Below are 22,587 nucleotides of genomic sequence, written 5' to 3' on the forward strand. Positions count from 1 at the left end.
CAAAGAGCTTTCAGCTTTTATATGATTTTTCATCTGATACCTATTGACAACTTTGAGAGGTAGGTATTTATTTTCTATCTTCATTCAAAAACAAGGGAACTAAGGTTCAGAGAAATTAATTTGTAAAAGGTCAAAAACTAGCACATGGCAAAGCCAGACCTCTCTGGAGTCCAGAATATTTTTTAAAGTCTGATTCTTGGATATCTGCATAAGAATCACCTATGATATTAACATTTTTATGACGATAGATTTTTAAAGATATCTTATATGCAGAGTACATCATGAGAAACGCTGGACTGGAAGAAACACAAGCCGGAATCAAGATTGCTGGGAGAAATATCAATAACCTCAGATATGCAGATGACACCACCCTTATGGCAGAAAGTGAAGAGGAACTAAAAAGCCTCTTGATGAAAATGAAAGAGGAGAGTGAAAAAGTTGGCTTAAAGCTCAACATTCAGAAAACGAAGATCATGGCATCCAGTTCCATCACTTCATGGGAAATAGATGGAGAAACAGTGGAAACTGTGTCAGACTTTATTTTTTGGGGCTCCAAAATCACTGCAGATGGTGACTGCAGCCATGAAATTAAAAGACAATCCTTGGAAGAAAAGTTATGACCAACCTAGATAGCATATTCAAAAGCAGAGATATTACTTTGCCGACTAAGGTCCGTCTAGCCAAGGCTATGGTTTTTCCAGTAGTCACATATGGATGTGAGAGTTGGACTGTGAAGAAGGCTGAGCACCGAAGAATTGATGCGTTTGAACTGTGCTGTTGGAAAAGACTCTTGAGAGTCCCTTGGACTGCAAGGAGATCCAACCAGTCCATTCTAAGTGAGATCAGCTCTGAGACTTCTTTGGAAGGAATGATGCTAAAGCTGAAACTCCAGTACTCTGGCCACCTCATGCGAAGAGTTGACTCATTGGAAAAGTCTCTGATGCTGGGAGGGATTGGGGGCAGGAGGAGAAGGGGACGACAGAGGATGAGATGGCTGGATGGCATCACTGACTCGATGGATGTGAGTCTGAACGGACACTGGGAGTTGGTGATGGACAGGGAGGTCTGACGTGCTGCAATTCATGGGGTCGCAAAGAGTTGGACACGACTGGGCAACTGAACTGAACTGAACTGAACCATCACCTTTAACTTACTGAGTATGAATTGTTAGAAGTGAGGTCCAGAATTCCAGTTGTAGATCAGTCAGGTAATGGATATAAAAGCCTAACATTGTGTCCAGCTAGGTTTTCATGATATGATACGATATGATAGGATGCCATCACATTGTCAGCAGGGGCAAGTTAGTTTCAAACAGCCTGCAGTCAGGCCTGCAGCAGATTAGAATCACTGGGGAAGCTTTGTATAAAACTACCAGTCCTCATCTCAATGAGAGGAAGGTGTCAGGCATCCGAGGTTCCCCAAGTGATTCTTAACAGCAGTCAGGGTTGAGGATGGCTTGTTTAAATATGCTTGTCTACATAACACATCCAGCATTTTCCAAAATTTTTCTTTCCCTTCTGATCATTATCATGCCTAATACAGTTTACAATTTTTATGATGAGTTATTTAAATATTACAAGACAAAATGTCAAAGATTTTTGAGTTGATATTTTTAAAGTTAAAAGATACTTCACAGCAGGACTAATCATGCTTCATTAAGCTACAATGAATTTCAAATATCCCAAATTAATCACCACTGTGTACTAGGATTATATATATATTTCAATTGTAAAGAAGAATGACCCAGAATCTGAAGATATGGGTGTGGGGCAAAAGCTATAGCTTATTGGCTACTGGGCAATGCAAGTGAAACAAGTCCACTGATAGGAGGGGCCTGGATACCAACATCTGGCAGCTTTGGCAAGATTACATCTCACTGCGAAAAACACAATAACAGATACAGAGGAAACACTTTGCTGTTTTGTAATTATGGTTACTAGAAAAAGGCTTACAGTGTGTGATGCTTATCTTATACCCTTCCATAGAACATATCTGAATATGAGGTTCTCTACAAGTCAATACTACTACATGGGAAAAAAATGGCTAAAAGTAAAAATTTTCTGTCATGCATATGGATGTTATCAATATAAAAATACAGCCAATAAAAGTAATATTTACTAAATAAAGACAGCACAATTACTGAGGAAAAAATGTCCATCTCTGCTTTTACTCTGTTGCTAATTCTACTCCTGTATTTCTCTGGATAAAGACTATTTTGACAGAATTTCAAAAGAGTCTCAGTAGACTAATCAGATTCTTCAGTTGATTTTATATTCTATTAGCTAAAATACCCTTGCTGATTTATCAAATTCGCCTACGGTTTAAAAACAGTTCTTTTAAAAAAATTATAATAATAAAAACAGTTCTTTTTCACTTAGTGGAAAGAAAACTACAAAGTCCTACTATTCATCTGAGAAATAAACCTTGCATAGAAAATTTTAATTCTGAAATTTTGTTTTATTAACAGAACTAACTACCAGAATGTTACCTCACAACTAGTTGATATTATATGAAAGTTCACTATAAAGCAGTCACCATACATTTAGGATTTTTCCAAATATAAAACAAGTGTGTTTATAAAAATGCTTACCAGACAAATAATTATTTCTTCATCACCTAGAAATAAGAGTTATTCATGTGATCATATCATTCTTAGCATTTTGGATGCCTTGAGGTTCCAAGTTTGATGCAATATAAAAAGCAAAAATTTACCTTTCAATGGATACAATCTGCACCTGACTGAAAGCATCATAACTGAGTTATAGCAATCAGTCATGCAAAGGCAAAGAATAAAATCTTTTTAAACAGCACAAATGTTCCACCTTAGACAGCACAGTTTGAGCACTGGTTCCATCTTCTTCAACAACTCGATTCATGCAGGTACCATGTGTGATGTGAGTCATAGGATTATTACTGAGATCTCTGATGCCGCTATGTCGTGACTGTTCATTGAGCTGATGGGAACTACTGTGCCTGGAGTGATCTGTAAGTCGTGACATGCTGCTATGAGGTAGTCTCTTCCATTCCTATGTAACTGCAGAAGTGTACCTAATGTAGGAGGTAACAGAACACATTAGAAAATAATACTAAAATTTTTCATGAAAATAACACTGATTTACAACATAATTTCACGATTTACATTGTTGAATTATTCAAATGGCCAAACAAAAGGGAGAAAAAAATCTACCATTTAGGCTCAGAATTAAGAGATGCCTTGCAACCAGACAGAAGCTGAAGTTAGGCAGAGCTAACTGATCTAAAACTACGCTAAGTAAGGATATTTTTCTCATTCAAATAAGTTTTGGGTTGTGAGGTAGGTCCCAGGAGAGGAAGAATAAGAACAGAAGAAATATGGCATTGTCCTAGGCAATCTAGAAGAATGGTGATAGTCATGGTGCAGCAAACTCCAATTTCACTACAACCCTGGGATTGGAAAAGGGAGCATATGAAATTAGAGGAGAAATTAACAGAACATTAAAAAAGTGAGGGAGTTGGCAAGCAATGATGATGCTAAGTGTGAACAGCATCCTTCCAGAGAGCCCAGTTAATAGCTCAATTAACTACCTGTAAAGCAAATTCTCTCCTCATCCCTTCCCCAAGATGCAGCTTTTGAGTGTGTCAACTGGGTTCCATTGCTCATCGCAGGCCATCCTCTCCATCATTCTATTTATCTTGAAAGGCAGCAGTGGGACATGTTAAAATTTTCTTTTGTTGTGATTCTGACTCACTGAGTCCCCATTAGAGCTAAGAAAACTCACAGTCATTTACACTATATGTGTGTGCATGCTAAGTTGCTCACTCATGTCCAACTCTTTGTGTGATCCTATGGACTGTAGCCCTCCAGGCTGCTCTGTCCATGGGATTCTCTAAGCAAGGGTACTGGAGTGTGTTGCCATGCCCTTCTCCAGTGGATCTCCTTGACCCAGGGACTGAACCTGTGTTTCCTGTGTCTCCTGCATTGCAGGTGCATTGTTAACCACTGAGCCACCAGGAAAGCCCCTGTATAACTAAACACAGTTTTGTAAAAAGTATTTAATTTAGAATAACAACAATCAAAGAAAACAATCAAATATAATTAATACATTAAATTTTTAGTAGTATTTCTAAAAAGAAACAGGAGGTAGCAGGTTTTTCCTTTCTAAAAGTCATCAAAAGAACTAGTCATGAACAGCTGAAGACCTACTGGCTGTCAGAAAATACCAATTTACCATTTCCCTCAGTTAATGATTATAACAAATTTCATGACTCATTATGAATCATTTGTAAAATTTAAAGATTGTAACGACCGATTCATATACTACTGGGGTGATCCAGTCTTATATAGCAGTGCTTATCAATGTTTTCATTAGAGCACCAAGCTTAAAAATGAAGTCCTTTTAAAATGATAAAAGAAAGCATGTCTTTCTTCTCCTGTTTGAATAAAGCAAAAAAGAAAATTTAAGAATGAAAAACTACCTTTAGAATATTTTTTAAATTCCTCAAATTAATGGATAAAGGAGCATTTAATTTTTATTTATTAAAAGACTTCACATTCAGAACATAAAGGTTTTAAATTTGATTTGTAAGTTTTGATTAAATAATTACAATGTTTCAAATTAAAATAATGAAATTAGAATAAGCATGTTATTCTAGTTAATAATTATTTTACATAATAATTATTGCCCTAAATGTAAAACTTTTCTAACTAGCTAGCTAATTTGGAGAACTTTCACCTCTTGATGACTTCATAAGTATCTAATTCAAGTAAATATGGCAAATGAAAAAAGCAAAATATGATGATATCAAAGTAATTAAAAATATGAATTTCATTTTCTAAAACTGAAACCTAAATCTTTGAGTTTAATTTAGTGAATAAGACTCAAAGAATACCTTTTTCATAGAAAAAACTGAATTATGTCTATTTAACTGAAATATATATGGTTATCCACAAAATTCTAGTATATGAACCACCTGCCATGGATAATGAGGACTCAACTGTACAGTAAAATGTCACCTACTTACTAAACTAACCACTCATTCTCAAATTTCACTCAGCTACTCATCCATTTCCTTTTCTATATCCTCTCATCTAACTATATTTACCTAAGTCTGTTTTATTGTATGTAGCACTGAGATCAGTAATTATCCATCAAGGAATCTGGACTAGAGTGAGTACTGAGAAGTAGATATGTGTGCATATGTGTAATCTTACAGTCAAGATAACATGAGATGATGAGAAAACCATGGCCAAAATATAGTGCTAACGTGTAAACTTGGAAACTGACCGATGCAGAAAGAAATATCCATGAGATGGCGTGCCCAAATTATTTCTAAAGTTGTTTGACAGATTTATTTGTTTCCTCCGTCGTGGCTCCGTGATAAAAAATCTGCCTGCCTATGCAGAAGACATGTGTTCAATCCCCAGGTTGGGAAGATTCTCTGGAGAAGAAAATGGCAACCCACTCCAGTATTCTTGCCTGGAAAATCCCATAGACAGGAGCCTGGCAGGCTATAGTCCACGGGGTCGCAAAGAGTCAAACACGACTTAGCAACTAAAGAACAACACAGGGCTAGATACTGTCAAGGGATATACAGATATCTGTCAGCAAGTTCATATTCTCCAGAAACTGCAAACTTAGCTGAGGAAAAAAAAAAAAAACAACAAAACCGTACTAATAGGTCACACTCAAAGAATGTTTAAAAAGCAATTAATTAGCTGTCATGGTATGGGAATTAAGCAGGACTTAAAGGATGAGTGTGATTTTAATTAAGCAGAGAGATAAGAAATGTCATCACAGGAGGTCATACACTATCGCCTAGTTTCCATGACACCAAACTTTCATAGAGACCTTCATGTGTTTATAAGCATTTTCTCTGAATCACGTGCTAGGCTATTCTTACTGTATTGTTTTCATTACTGTATCTTGTTCTTCTCCTAGAAGGGGACGACAGAGGATGAGATGGTTGGATGGTATCACCGACTCGACAGACATGAGTTTGACCAAGCTCCGGGAGTTGGTGATGGACAGGGAGGCCTGGCGTGCTGCAGTCCATGGGGTCACAAAGAGCTGGACACAACTGAGCAACTGAACTGATGATGACTGATTATCTTGTTCTTGGTATATCCTGTTTCATTAAGCTTCAAGGAATTCCATCTCACAGCTTTTTAATTACCACTATCTTATATTAAAGATTATAAGCTCTCTTACCTAAACTTTAATTTCATTTAGATTACAGAAGCTACTCCCTTCAGAAGTTCTCTGCTCAATATGAACTCATTACCTGTACTACCATCTGCTTACCCTACTTATCTCCTCTGAAATATTTTCAGAGGAGCCAATCTGATCATTTGAAGTTCTCTAACACTGATCATCTCTAATACTCACAGTTTTAATTATATGCTAGCTTGAACTATTTTTAATTGGTTATGTCCTACCTTTCCTGTAAGGTTCTATTCTCCTGGAAAGCAGAAATTATACTTTAGCTTTCTTCTGTATATCTCTTAATACACAGAATGCCACATGCATAAGAGTTGTAGTATAATTGTTCATTCCTTATTGAAAAGGATGAGGCTAATGTCAAATAGCAAATACTGCTGAAAGTCAGTTCATGGAGCCATTCTATGCCATCATGTCAGTCATGTCCAATTTTTTGTGACCCCATGGCAGGCTCCTCTGTACATGGGATTCTCCAGGCAAGAATGGGTTGCCATTTCTTCCTCCAGGGAATCTTCTCAATCGAGGGATCAAACTCATGTCTCTTACATCTCCAGCATTGGCAGGTGGGTTCTTTACCACTAGCGCCAAATGGAGCTAGCAGTTCATGGAGGCAGGTATTTTGAAAGATTCTCTTGTTTCCTCTCTCTATATAAGTGTTTTAAGTTAAGAGCTCTAATTTTACTCTAGAAACTTCCCAACTGGCCTTACTTACAACCTCCTCTCCTATGCTGTTGTCAAAGTGATCTTCCTAAAACACAAGTCTGATTTTACTACCCCAATGCTCAAAGTCTTAGTTTCTCATTGCTCTAGGGGAAAAAACCCCGAACTCCTCAGCATGTTTCATCTCCTACGGTGGCCCTGATACCTAAATGCCTTTTTGTCCTCCTTGCCTCTGCATGTGCTATTTCCTTGTCTGAGATTTCCAACTGCCTCCTCTGTACCCTAGTCAAATTAAAGTACTACCTTGTTTGTGAGCGAGACGTTCCACAGTGACTTAAAAGGCTTTCTTCTCTGGAATCCCAAAGTACATTATGTATGATTTTATCCTACCTACTACTCTTTTGTCTTCCATCTCTGTGTTTCTAGCACCTAGAATAATGTATTTAACTTAGGAGTGCTGAATGAAACGAAAAAGGCAGGAAAGGGAAAGGATCTTTGATAGTTTAAAAACAGGTTGTTGGTTATGTTAGAAGTGGGGTAAGAAGGTGAAAAAAACCAGAAATACAATGAAGGATGGAATTGGTAGAAAGGAAATATTCAAAATATTTCAAAAATCTTGCAAGGAAAATAAAAAGAAATGGATACAAGATGGAAAACATGTCAAAGGCTGCTCCTTTTCAAAACCTAGAGAAGCTGACCAAATTAGAAGGCAAAAGAAAGCAAGTTGAGAGGACAAACAAGGAAAGATTCTAAACATTCTAAACATCCTAACATTCTAAAGAGAGTACATCTAGGAATCATATCCTACATGACAAGGACAGGGAAGACTGAAAGAAAGGCTGGAATGAGCCTGCAAGGATACAGGACAGCCACAGAAATGCAGAATAGAGAATTTCAGTCATCATAATTTTCATTCTTTCAGGTTCCCAAGCTTAGAAATCTTAAAAAAAAATCTGTTTCGGCACATTCCTTCTCTCCGTTGTAATCCATCACTAACTCCTATTATTTCATTTCTTCTTTTAAAATATCTTTCAGATCAGCTATTACTCTCCTGGCACTGTCACTGCTCTTTCATAAACTTCCATCATCTTTTTTATTTTTAAAAATTTATTTTTACTTTATTTTGCTTTACAATACTGTATTGGTTTTGTCATACGTTGATATGAATCCACCACGGGTGTACATGAGTTCCCAATCCTGAATCCCCCTCCCACCTCCCACCCCATATCATCTCTCTGGATCATCCCTGTGCACCAGCCTCAAGCATCCTGTATCCTGTATCGAACACAGACTGGCGATTCGTTTCTTACATGATAGTATACATGTTTCAATGCCATTCTCCCAAATCATCCCACCTCTCCCTCTCCCACAGTCAAAAAGTCCATTCTAAACATCTGTGTCTCTTTTGCTGTCTTCCATACAGGGTTATCATTACCATCTTTCTAAATTCCATATATATGTGTTAATATACTGTATTGGTGTTTTTCTTTCTGGCTTCTTCACTCTGTATAATAGGCTCCAGTTTCATTCACCTCATTAGAACTGATTCAAATGTATTCTTTTTAATGGCTGAGTAATACTCCACTGTGTATATCCATTGTTTCTTATCCATTCATCTGCTGATGGACATCTAGGTTGTTTCCATGTCCTGGCTATTATAAACAGTGCTGCAATGAACATTGGAGTACACATGTCTTTTCAATTCTGGTTTCCTCAGTGTGTATGCCCAGCAGTGGGATTGCTGGGTCATAAGGCAGTTCTATTTGCAATTTTTTAAGGAATCTCCACACTGTTCTCCATAGTGGCTGTACTAGTTTGCATTCCCACCAACAGTGTGAGGGGATTCCCTTTTCTGCACACCCTCTAGAGCATTTATTGCTTGTAGACTTTTGGATCTCTGCCATTCTGACTGGTGTGAAATGGTACCTCATTGTGGTTTTGATTTGCATTTCTCTGATAATAAGTGATGTTGAGCATCTTTTCATGTGTTTGTTAGCCATCCATATGTCTTCTTTGGAGAAATGTCTATTTAGTTCTTTGGCCCACTTTTTGATTGGGTCATTTATTTTTCTGGAATTGAGCTGCATAAGTTGCTCATATAATTTTGAGACTAGTTGTTTCTCAGTTGCTTCATTTGCTAAACTTCCATCATCTCTTAACTGAATTACTGGAGAGCTCCTAAGAGGTTTCTAATTCTAGTGTCTCTACCATCAAATGTAACAAAAAAGCATATCCTGCCCACTCTCAGACATTCTCTGTGATGCTTTCTCCCACCTCCTTCTCACCAGATTTAATCACCTCCTGTCCATGCTACAAAACAGGGGTTGGCCAACTGTGGCCTACTGGTCAAATCAGGCCCCTTCCTATTTTTGTAAGCAGTTTTACTGGAACACAGCCACTCCTATTTTGACTGCATACTGTCTATGGCTGCTTTCATGGTATTAACAGCAGAAATGAATGGTGGCAACAAAGACCATGTGACCCACAAAGCCTAAAGTTATTTATTATGTTATTTCATTTATAATACAATATTTATTATATTACTTATGTTTCTCTTTATAGAAAAATTGACAACCTCTGGACTATACCATTATATTTGCACTATTCTGAGCAATTAGGTATATTATCTCATTTATTTTTTATAACATTGCTAAGGGACAGATATTATTACTATTTCCATTTTACAGATAAGGAAACTGAGGTTTATTATTCTAGACCCCATGCTTTTAACTACAACACAAATAATGACTACCCTATTTTTCTCGAGCTTATTAAGAACAAAGATCATGCCTAAATCAGCTTTGTATTCCTAGAGACTCACACAATGTCTGACACAGTAGGTATTCCATAATTGTTTGTTAAGTTAATCTTACTAAAAAACCACTTTTACTCTGCCTTCTCTCTGATGAGCAATGACTCCACATTGCTCGCTGTATCACGTCTAAACTCGTCTGGCTGCCATTAAGTCTAACCATAATCTGGGGCAACTGAACCTAGCAAAGTTCAGAAAGGTTAATAATGATCAACTTCTGTTTCAGAATTGGCTGCTCTTCCTTCAGATGCCGTTGTGACTCTAACCCAGCACATGATATAAACTAAGCTGCCGATAAAACTCACCTGCCATCACAGGACCTGTGGAGGCTGCCATAGTCGCTGCTCACTTTGCTGTGGACACTCCCTGCTTTGCTTCTCTGGTCATCCACCATGGCCAGCTGCATTGAAGAAGCATGTGTGGATGTCCCTTGAGTGGAAGTTCCTCTTGATTTCCTTATCATAGGACTATTTGTATCCCTCAGGTTCCTGGAGTACCTGTCGGCTCTCGTTCACTATCATAGATAACAAAATACTAAGTGTAAGATAACAACCCTAGAGACCAAAAACAATATTTTGACAGACTGATATTATTCTTCAAAAAAAAAAGCTCTTCGAACAATATCTTTATAGGACAGATATAAGGTAACACTGTTGACAGAAGAGAGACTAAAACAAAAATCGGTGTCAATCTGTCCCCTAAACTGGTATGATGGAAAGAGGTTCATATTAGAATGAGGAACTCAGGATTTTAGTTCCAAGTCTATCAATAAATATGTGATCTTAGACAAGTCACTATCCTCTTTTCTTAATTTTCCTCATCCATAAAATAAAGGCATACAATTTCGTCATTTTTAAAAACCCCCTTTTGGCTAAAGAAATTAATCATTCTTGAAGACACTGAAATATTGCAAAGGTACTACTATAAAGTAAAAATATTATTTTCTTGCATGGTTTATAGTAGTGGAGGTCTCATCATGGCATAGACTCATTTTTTAATTTGTAAGAGCAGTTGTTTTTAGGTTACAAGTTAATTTTACGACAGAAGCTGTTATCTAGTGCTTGAATAAACATGACCTAACTAGAACAAAACATATGAAAAATTACTTTAAGCAAACATACAGTGAAGTCCCAGACATAATAAAGGCATAGGAAAAAAAGAATTAAGGAGATGAATTATGTCCAGAGCTAAAGTTTTTAACTGCTATGAAAAGACTAAAAGCAGATGTTGATGAACAAAATGGTAATTAAAGAGCCAATTAAACAGGTGCAAAGGTCAGTGTATCAGTTTGGGTAAATAACTGACTATAAGAATCATAAAGTTAAAATTGGACAATATTATTTTTAAAAAAGTTGTGACATGTAAAGATCAGATCATAAATTGACAAAGTGCATATAATCTAAGTTTTCAAATTAGAAAAGAATCACTGCTGTTATTGCCATTGTTATTTTTAGTGCTGGGATAGAAGAACTCAAAGAAGACTAGTATTTGTTGAGTACCTGCATAATGCTAAGTGTTTTACATATAGTCTCTGTTAATCTTTCTTAATAATGTTTTTATTATAGAGATTAACTCCCAAACAGACACTTCTATGGGGTAGATATTCATCAAGAGTAAATACTGTGATCCCCATTTTATAGATGAAGAAAGTGAGGTCACAAGGGACTAAAGAACTTTTCAAAAGTCACACAGCAAAACAACAGTTGGGGATAAAACTGAAGTTTAAATGTTTCAAAGTTAATCATTGCCGGGGTCCAGCCCCGGTGGATCCAGGGAATTCGAAGCGAGGATGGAGTCGGTGAGGAAAAACTTATTTATTTAGAAATATAGAGAGAAATTAGGAAAGAATAGTGTAGTAGGAAAATTAGTGGAGAAAAGTTGCTGAATAACTTGGTTTATGTGGAAAGCTAATAAAAGTCTCAAGACAAGAAAATTGCACCACCTACAGAGGCCACTGGTGCCCGCTTGAATACCAGAGGGTGCCAGAGGGTGCCCGCCTTGGGCTCCCTCTCACGTGGGTCTTAGAAGCCAGGGCAAGTAAGTAGACATGGAGAGCCTCCACGCTCCAGATGGGAATTCAGCCAGAAAAGAAAAGAAGGAGAAAAGACCACACGGGGGAAACCAGTCTTTCCAGTGACTGGTCCATCCTTTATTGTCTGGGAAAGCTTTTTATACTTTTGGTTGTACATAGAGATCAATGGATAATACAAAATTATGCAGCGTCAGCAGCCCTGACTCTATCAAGACCAGGCTTTCTCTCTGCATACCTAGCTATCTACACAAGTCTTAGGTGATTTACATCATCTTCTGGCCAGGAGGCCTATTAGCATTTTACGGCCCTTTTCTGATAAGGCTCTGTCAACCAGAAAAACTTATTTGCTTAAAAGTGTTGTTCTTACTAAAGTCTGGTGCCACTCTCATAAAGCACTAAATAAAGTTACATTCTTATATAGCAAGGACACAACAATTTATAACAAATAAATGTATAACAAAGAAATTTATAACAAAGATTAAATTCATTAACTCAAAAGTCTAGTGTTGCTAACATCAAAACTACTATATTCCTTTTTCTATATCCCAATGACATTGATTAATATCCTCCAGGTGCCTAAAAGATAAAGAATATGGAGGCCGGGCAGCAGTCATTGACTCAACAATGAAAACCCATCATCAATATAATTCTTAGCTCTTTAGAAAAGGCTCTATATCTTTAAGATGTTTTAAGCTGCATGCCTCTCGCGGTTGAGGGGCTGTAAACAATCACAAGTTGTAAAATTCTCTAACTGTCAGGCAAGTTAGAGAGCCATCAGAGGGGTTTGAGCTGAGACACTCCTTTTATATGCAGGAGACTGTTAACTGGAGCTCTAAGTTAACTCTTTCCAGAGAAAGGTGGTCAGGGATAGCCCCCTGTTATGCCAGAAGAGTGGAAAGCACAGTACAATAAAGCAGGCAAACTCTGGTTTTGGGGGTAGATGCTCAGGAAAATCCAGGGGTACCACTGAGGCCTGATCTCAGCCTTTGCCTTTTGCCAGGCCCCCTTCCTCATGACCTTTGCCACGGGTGGGATTCCCCATGCTGGCTCCCGGCAAATCATAAAGTAATGATAAAACACAATGTTTACATATACCCTGAAAGTATCAAAAACTAGACAGAAGAAAGAACAACTCAAATATAGTTATTACAACATTTATTCTTCTGTCATCAATGGCCCTGTGCACATGTACATACATCCAAAGTTGCTCTGGACTGATGAATTTATTTTCTAAACTTATTTTTCAAAATTGGTTCAAACTGACTTCTGGTCATTCCAAAAATTTAATCTACCTTCAAATGGTGAAGGTCTGTCTCCTCATTTCACAAATAAGAAAACGGGGGGCCAAAAAAATTAAGTGGTATGACCCAGATAAGTCCAAAACAAGATTTCTAAAAATATTTCAACCAGTGTCAGAATTATTAGCATAAGCAATCTTAAATGTGGCTTCACTGAGAGAAAGAACACTAATTTGGCTGTCATAATTTTAGAAGCCAGTCTTTCAACAGCACAGTATAACAGAGGGGTTAACAGTAAAGACTAAAGGCTAGAATCAGACCGCTTGGGTTTGAATCTCAGTTCTACCACTCACTAGCTATTGAAGCTTGGTTTTATGTTCTGATCTGTAAAATGACAATCTTCCTCACAAGGTTGTCTAGAGAATTAGATGATTTAGTGATTAGAACAGTGCTTGGAGTATTAAGTGGGCTCAATTGATTGGAAACCATTATTATGGTTACTTTCTAGTCATTTCTCAAAGGCTCAACCTGACAAATGCTAGAAATGACTGAGGCTGCTCACACTCTGGAGGAATAACTCTCTAGCCCAGAGCACAGTCCCAGCTAGGAGGGTCATAATGACTTTGTTGAGTCAGGGAAGTGGGTGGTCCATGGTTCCAGAAAACCAAATGGAAGGGTTTGGAGGAGGTCTAACCAGTTTCAAAAGGATTCTGGCCCAGTCAGGATCCCCCAAATAACTGGGATGAGTCCCCAGTTGGTTTAGTTTAGCCCCATCTGGAGTTTCTAACACAACAGAATTGCTGTGTTACTGAGTGGCTTGTGTGTGCCCCAAAGGTGACCAGGAATGCTAATTCAAACCCTCTCCTTAGAATTATGTTTTACTGTGATTAAAATACATGATTAAAATGATGTATGCACACAGCTTCTCTCTGCATCAGTTTTCATATCTTTAACACAGAGATGATAATACTAGTCATCATAGAAATGTCAAAAAGATCAAATAAGAATATATATATATGCATTCATTTGTTTTTAATCATTGTATACAATGATTAAAATACATTTAAAAATTTCAAAGAATACACAGATAAATATCCCAAGTAAGGCTGTTCCAGAGAAATCAAGGACTTGGTTTATTTTGTTTGCTATTGAACCTGTGGCAACACCAAGTAGTTGATGGCACATAGTAACCACTCATTAACGTCTTTCTCAAAGGATGAATTCCCAGAAAAGACATTTTTGTCATTGTTGAATTAACCTTTCCCCTTCTTTCCTTCTCTGCCCAATGAAATTGCATTTAAAGGAGAAATGCATTGTCTGATATCACAGAGCAGTAGTCTCAGATATGGTAATAAGGAATGTATATTTTAAAATTGTGATTTTTATAGATTTCAATCTAATCTGTGTAACAGAAGCTGCTAATCAGTGATAACTGAGAAAACACAAGATTCTGATAATGCGGTAATTTAAGATCTATTTTAAAAGTACATTAACCCATACAAAACACAATAACATTTTACATATAATCTTAAAGACTTTTATAGAAATTAATTTTCCCAAAATGTATTTTCCATGTAACCTGGGTTAAATAAAATCATAAGAACACGGATCCCACTAACTTAGAATTTGTGACAATTCAAATATAGTATAAATATTAGCTTTATACTTAGTAAAAAGTTTGAAGTCATCTGTTCCTTTTTGAATACTGCAGGATCTTATTTTGTTCTATTAATTAAGTGGTCAAAAAATGAAAGATTCCTCAAATATGGCCAAATCTTATATTTTACCATGACTATCTAACATGCTATTTGGCCAACTATGAATAAAAATAACATCCTTAACGTATTTCCTTTTATCTGCTAATATCATTTTACTATTTTAGCTTTAATGTGTATGACTAAGAATAAAATAACATGTTATCTCTTTAAATAATTTATGGTGTAACCTGGAAGAACAATGGACAATTGGAAACAGAAGTCTAATGCTGTGTGACTTTAGCCAGGGCACTGAGCCTCTCTGTGAATCAGTTTTCATATCATCACAGAAATGTCAAAAAGATTAAATAACTATATATATATATATATATATATATATATATATATATATATATAAGCATTCATTTGATTTTAATTTTAAGAAGATTCTAATTTGGATTTTTTTTTTTAAAGATTGGCTTTCCCTCAAATATTCTGAATTAGTAAGGAACAGGCCTTAAGCCTGGTTCTACTTGGCTATCTTTTCTGAGTACGTTTTTAGGTTTAAGATTTAATCATACCTGGTGGCAGCTGAGGTTATAATCTTGTTGGAATATTTCCTCCAAGTCCAAATTGTTTCAACATAGGAAACACACATACACAAAATTATGTAAATATGAAGCCTGTGAACACCATGATAATTTACTTCAACTTACTCTTTTTTCCTACGACCATGAAAAAAAAATACTGGCCCATTCAAAGCAAGTCTTTTTGCTTCCAACCCCAAAAATGGAAGGAATACCAACTATGAGAGCCATCAGGTATTTCATCAGAAAGAGAATCAAATCTGGATGACTCATTTGACCAACCTACAAGAAGGGAAAGAAGCATATCTTAAATATATAAATAGAAATTTCTCTTAAAGACCACTATAAAATCTTCTAAATAAATAGTAAAATAATTATAAAAGTCTGATGTTTGCACTTACACAGTCCAAAAATTTTCTCATTATATGGAAAAGATATACTGCTGAAAATTTGACAATGACTATATATAGCCTGAGTTCTATAATTTTATTGCTAGCTCATATTAGACATTGTCTAAAGAAAAAGATTACTAATATAGAAAATAAACTTTTGCTCATCCTATCATTGGTTACAATATACAATTAGGAAAGTGTTAATCATTTCCCCCATTTTATTAGTTTCTGTTCTTTTATTTAATATGATTCTCCTTTCATGTCTGCTTTGCTGGCTGTTTTCAAGCTTCCTCTTTAACCTATGAATTATTTATAAGTACATTTTTTAGTTTCTATTCAGGTGAGTTTTTTTAAAGATTTATTTTTATTGTTGATTTCAAGTTAAATTATTATAGTCACAGAATGTAGTCTATTTGATTCTGGTTACCTTATAGTTTGGAAACTTCTTTTGTGATTTAGGACATAGTCCATGTTTTAAAGTACTCCTGTGCTCAGAAATAATGCTTACTCTCTATTTGTTAGGTACAAAATTTTCTATATGTATTAGACCAACTTTATTAGTTGTGTTGTTCAAACCTTCTATATAGGCATTCTCAAAGATATTGTAGTCTGGTTCCATACCGCAATAAACAAATACCACAATAATGTGAATCATGGGGATTATTTTGTTTCCCAGTACATAGAAAACTTATATTTATATTATAATGTAGAATGTAGTATCTACTCATACAGTCTAAATAACAATGCTCATATCTAAATTAAAAAATATTTTATTGCTAAAAAATGCTAACCATCATTTGAGGCTTCAAGTGAGTCATACTCTTTTTGTTGTGGAGAGTCTTGCCTCAATGTTGAAGGCTGCTAACTGATTGGGGTGGTTTCTGTAGGATAGGATGACTGTGGCAATTTCTTAAAAGAAGAAGATAATGAAGTTTGATGCATCCATTGACTCTTCCTTTCATGAAAAATTTCTCTGTAGCATGAATTACTGTTTGGTAACATTTTACCCAAAGTAGAATGTCTTTCAAAACTGAAGTCAATCTGCTCAAACCCTGCTTCTGCTTTATCAACTAAGTTTATGTAATATTCTAAATCCTCTGTTGTCATTTCATCAATCTTCACAGCATCTTCACCAGGAGTAGATTCCATGTCAAGAAATCATTTTCTTAATGCTAACCCATGAGAAGCAACTCCTCATCTATTAAAGTTTTATCATGAGATTGAAGCAATTTAGTCACATCTTCAGGTTCCACTTCTAATTCTAGTTCTCTTGCTATTTTTCTACCACACTGGGTGTTATTTCCTCCACCAAAGTCTTAAAGACCCACAAGGCACCATGAGGGTTGGAATCAACTTCTTTCAAACTCCTGCTAATAGTTATATTTTGACCTCTTCTCTTGAATCATGAATGTTCTCAATGGCATCTAGAATGGTGAATCCTACCCAGGTTTTCATTTAACCACCCAAATCCATCAGAGGAATCACCATGGTAGTTATAGCCTAAAAATGTATTTCTTATGGGACTTCCCTAGCAGTCCAGTGGTTAGAATTTGGCACTTTGACTGTGGTGGCCCAGATTCAATTCCTGGTCAGGAAACTAAGATCCTGCAAGCTGTGAGGTATGCCACCCCCAAAATATATTTCTTAAATAATAAAGCCTTGAAAGTTCAAATTACTCCTTGATCAGTGGGCTGCAGAATGGATGTTGAAAAGGTAGGCATTAAATGACATTAATCTTGTACATCTCCATCAGAATGCTTGGGTGACCAAACGCATTGTCAATAAGCAGTAATATGTTAAAAGGACTCCCTTTTTTTATAAGCAGTAGATCTCAACAGTGGGCTTCAAATATTTAGCAAACCATGTTGTAAACAGATGTGCTATCACCCATGCTTTGCTGTTGCATTTACAGAGCACAGGAAGAGATTTAGCATAATTCAGAATGGCAAATGAGCATTTTGTTACTATTCAGCTGACACATCATATCCTACTCTTTTGAAACCCCATGGACTGTAGCCCACCAGGCTCCTCTGTCCATGGAATTTCCCAGGCAAGAATACTGGAGAGGGTTGCCATTTCCTTCTACAGGGGATTTTCCTGACTCAGGGACCAAACCCACATTTCCTGCATTGACAGGTAGATTCTTTACCACTGAGCCACCAGACCAGCTGCATTAGCCCCTAACAAGAGAGTCATCCTGCCCTGTGAAGCTCTCAAGCCAGGCACTGACCACTCCTCTCTAGCTACGAAAGTCCTGGTGACATCTTCTTCCAATAGAAGACTGTTCTGTCTACACTGAAAATCTGTTGTTTAGAACAGCCACCTTTATGAATGATCTTAGCTAGATGTTCTGGATAACTTGGTGCAGCTTCTACATCAGTACTTGCTGCTCTGCATGAACTCTGATGCTACAGAGATAACGTCTTTCCTTAAACTTCACAAAATTGACCCCTGCTAGCTTCAAACCTTTCTTCTGCAGCTTCCTCACCTCTTTCAGAGCCCTCACAGAATTAGAGTTAGGGCCTTGTCTTAGATTAGGCTTGGGCTTAAGGGAATACCATGGCTGGCTGATCTATGCAGATCCCAAAACTTTCTCCATATCAGCAATAAGGCTGTTTTCTTTCCTTATCATTCATGAATTCACTAGAGTATCATTTTCAATTTACTTTAAAAACCTTCCCTTTGGATTCACAACTTGGCTGTTGGGCTCAAAAGGCCTAACTTTTGGCCTGTTTCAACTTTCAACATGACTTTCTCACTAAGCTTAATCATGTCTAGCTTTTGATTTAAAGTGAGAGGTATGCAACTCCTTTCACTTGAACCCTTAGCGGCCACTGTAAGGTTAGTTGGCCTGATTTCACTATCGTTGTGTCTAAGTGAATACGGAAGCACATGGAGAGCCTTTTATATGTAAACCCGTCCCCAAAACGTGTGTGACTTGCTTTATTGTGATATTTGCTTTATTGTAGTGGTCTGGAATCAAACCTTCACTATCTCAGAGATATGCCTATCATGCAAGTGTTACCAAAATGTGACACAGGGATATGAAGTGAGCAAATGCTGTTGGAAAAAAAGGCACCAACATATTTGCTCAACAGAGGGTTTCCACGAACCTTCAATTTGTAAAAACTGTGGTGTCTGCAAAACAAGAGTCCAAAATGCAGTACCTGGATGCAATCTCAAAAAAGAATGATCTATTCATTTCCAAGGCAAACAACTCAATATCACAGTAATTCAAGTCTATGCCTTGACCAGTAATGCTGAAGAAGCTGAAGTTGAATGGTTCTAGGACATACAAGACCTTCTAGAACTCACACCCCCAAAAGATACCCTTTTCATTATAGAGGACTGGAATGCAAAAGAAGGAAGTCAAAAAACACCTGGAGTAACAGGCAAATTTGGCCTTGGAGTACAGAATGAAGCAGGGCAAAGGCTAATAGAGTTTTCCAAGTGAATACACTAGTCATAGCAAACACCCTCATCCAAGGACACAACAGAAGACTCTACACGTGGATATTACCAGATGGTTAATGCTGAAATCAGATTGATTCTATTCTTTGCAGCCAAAGATGGAGAAGCTCTATACAGTCAGCAAAAACAAGGCTGGGAGCTGACTGTGGCTCAGATGGTGAATTCCTTATTGCCTAATTCAGACTTAAATTGAAGAAAGTACGGAAAACCACTAGACCATTCAGGTATGACCTAAATCAAATCCCTTACCATTATACAGTGAAAGTGATGAATAGATCCAAGCGATTAGATCTGATAGAGAGTGCCTGAGGAACTATCAATGGAGGTTCATGACACTGTACAGGAGACAGGGATCGAGACGATCCCCAAGAAAAAGAAATGCAAAAAGGCAAAATGGTTGTCTGAGGAGGCCTTACAAACAGCTGTGAAAAGAAGAGAAGTGAAAAACAAAGGAGGAAAGGAAAGATATATGCATTTGAATGGAGATTTCCAAAGAATAGCAAGGAGAGATAAGAAAGCCTTCCTCAGTGGTCAGTGCAAAGAAATAGAGGAAAACAACAGAACAGAAAAGACTAGAGATCTCTTCAAGAAAATCAGAGCTACCAAGGGAATATTTCATGCAAAGATGGGCTCAATAAAGGACAGAAATGGTATGGACCTAACAGAAGCAGAGGATATTAAGAAGAGGTGGCAAGAATACACAGAAGAACTGTACAAAGAGTGCCACTACCCAGATAATCACGATGGTATGATCACTCTCCTAGAGCCAGACACCCTGAAATGCGAAGTCAAGAGAGCCTCGGAAAGCATCACTATGAACAAAACTAGTGGAGGTGATGGAATTCCAGTAGAGCTATTTCAAATCCTAAAAGATGATGCTGTGAAAGTGCTGCACTCAATATGCCAGCAAATTTGGAAAACTCAGCAGTGGCCACAGGACTGGAAAAGGTCAGTTTTCATTCCAATCCCAAAGAAAGGCAATGCCAAAGAATGCTCAGACTACCGCACAATTGCACTCATCTCACATGCTAGTAAAGTAATGCACAAAATTCTCCAAGCCAGACTCCAACAATACATGAACTGAGAACTCCCAGATCCTAAAGCTGGATTTAGAAAAGGTAGAGGAACCAGAGATCAAATTGCCAACATCCATTGGATCATCAAAAAAGCAAGAGAGTTCCAGAAAAACAAACAAACAAACAAACAAACATCTATTTCTGCTTTATTGACTAGGCCAAAGCCTTTGTGTGGATCGTAACAAACTCTGGAAAACTCTTAAGAGATGGGAATACGAAATCACCTGACCTGACTCTTAAGAAATCTGTATGCAGGTCAGGAAGCAACAGTTAGAACTGGACATGGAACAACAGACTGGTTCCAAACAGGAAAAAGAAAAAAATATACGTCAAGGCTGTATATTGTCATCCTGCTTATTTAACTTATATGCAGAGTACATCACGAGAAACACTGGGCTGGAAGAAGCACAAGCTGGAATTAAGATTGCTGGGAGAAATATCAATAACCTCAGATATGCAGATGACACCACCCTTATGGCAGAAAGTGAAGAGGAACTAAAAAGCCTCTTGATGAAAGTGAAAGGGGAGAGTGAAAAAGTTGGCTTAAAGCTCAACATTCAGAAAACGAAGATGATGGCATCTGGTCCCATCACTTCATGGGAAATAGATGGGGAAACAGTGGAAACAGTGTCAGACTTTATATTTTTGGGCTCCAAAATCACTGCAGATGGTGACTGCAGCCATGAAATTAAAAGACGCTTACTCCTTGGAAGAAAAGTTATGACCAACCTAGATAGCACATTCAAAAGCAGAGACATTACTTTGCCAATAAAGATCCATCTAGTCAAGACTATGGTTTTTCCTGTGGTCATGTATGGATGTGAGAGTTGGACTGTGAAGAAAGCTGAGCGCTTAAGAATTGATGCTTTAGAACTATGGTGTTGGAGAAAACTCTTGAGAGTCCCTTGGACTGCAAGGAGATCCAACCAGTCCATTCTGAAGGAGATCAACCCTGGGTGTTCTTTGGAAGGACTGATGCTAAAGCTGAAACTCCAGTACTTTGGCCACCTCATGTGAAGAGTTGACTCATTGGAAAAGACTCTGATGCTGGGAGGGATTGGGGGCAGGAGGAAAAGGGGATGACAGAGGATGAGATGGCTGGATGGCATCACCGACTGTGATGGACTTGAGTTTGAGTGAACTCTGGGAGTTGGTGACGGACAGGGAGGCCTGGCGTGCTGCGATTCATGGGGTTGCAAAGAGTCAGACACGACTGAATGACTGAACTGAACTAAACTGACTGAATAAACTTATCTAAAGAGACAAAAGAACTGTACACAGAAAAGTATAGGAAAATGATGAAAGAAATCAAAGATGACACAAACAGATGGAGAGATATTCTGTTTCTGGGTAGGAAGAATCAACATTGTGAAAATACTACCAAAAGCAATCTACAGATTTAACATGATCCCTATCAAATAACCAATGGCATTTTTCACAGAACTAGAACAAAAAATTTCAGAATTCATATGGAAACAGAGAAGATCCCAAATCGCCAAAGCAGTCTTGAGAAACAATGGAGTTGGAGGAATCAACCTTCCTGACTTCAGATTATACTACAAAGCTACAGTTATCATGACAGTATGGTACTGGCACAAAAATAGAAATATAGACTGATGGAACAAGATAGAAAGCCCAGAAATAAACCCATGCACCTATGGCTGCCTTATTTTTGACAAAGGAGGCAAGATTTTACAATGGGGCAAAGACAGGCTCTTCAACAAATGGTGCTGGGAAAACTGGACAGCTACAAGTAAAAGAATGAAATTAGAACACTTCCTAACACCTACACAAAGATCAACTCAAAATGGATTAAAGACCTAAATGTAAGATCAGAAACTATAAAACTCTTAGAGGAAAACATAGGCAGAACACTCGATGACATAAATCAAAGCAAGATGCTCTATGACCCACCTCCTAGAGTAATGGAAATAAAAACAAAAGTAAACAAGTGGGACCTGATTAAACTTGAAAGCTTTTGCATAGCAAAGGAAACGATAAGCAAGGTGAAAAGACAGCCCTCAGAATGGGAGAAAATAAATGCAAATGAAACAACTGACAAAGGATTAATTTCCAAAATATACAAGCAACTCATACAACTCAATGCCAGAGAAACAAACAACCCAACCAAAAAGTGGGAAAAAGCTAAACAGACATTTCTCCAAAGAAGACATACAGATAGCTAACAAACACATGAAAAGATGCTCAACACTGCTCATTATTAGAGAAATGCAAATCAAAACGACAATGAGATATCACCACACCGGTCAGAATGGCCATCAACAAAAAATCTACAAACAATAAATGCTGGAGAGGGTGTAGAGGAAAGGGAACGCTCTTGCACTGTTGATGGAAATGTACATTGATACAGCCACTATGGAAGATGGTATGAAGAGTCCTTAAAAAACTAGGAGTAAAGCCACCATAT

General features: G+C 37.3%; 1 long non-coding RNA gene across 2 annotated transcripts in view; it reads right to left on the minus strand.

Annotated features, from left to right (window-relative positions):
• LOC108635861 overlaps positions 1,079-22,587 on the minus strand; it is a 65,883-nt gene continuing 44,374 nt past the window's right edge. The window contains exons 1-3 of one of the 2 annotated variants that reach the window (XR_001917998.1): positions 15,215-15,276; positions 9,975-10,183; positions 1,079-3,048 (exon numbers count right to left, since the gene is read on the minus strand). This is a non-coding gene — a long non-coding RNA (uncharacterized LOC108635861). Of the gene's footprint in view, positions 3,049-9,974; positions 10,184-15,214; positions 15,277-22,587 lie in introns of those variants that run through there. The other variant, XR_001917999.1, reaches the window with a different exon arrangement.

This window comes from Capra hircus, chromosome 4, assembly GCF_001704415.2.
Source record: "Capra hircus breed San Clemente chromosome 4, ASM170441v1, whole genome shotgun sequence".
Classification (NCBI taxonomy): Eukaryota; Metazoa; Chordata; class Mammalia; order Artiodactyla; family Bovidae; genus Capra; species Capra hircus.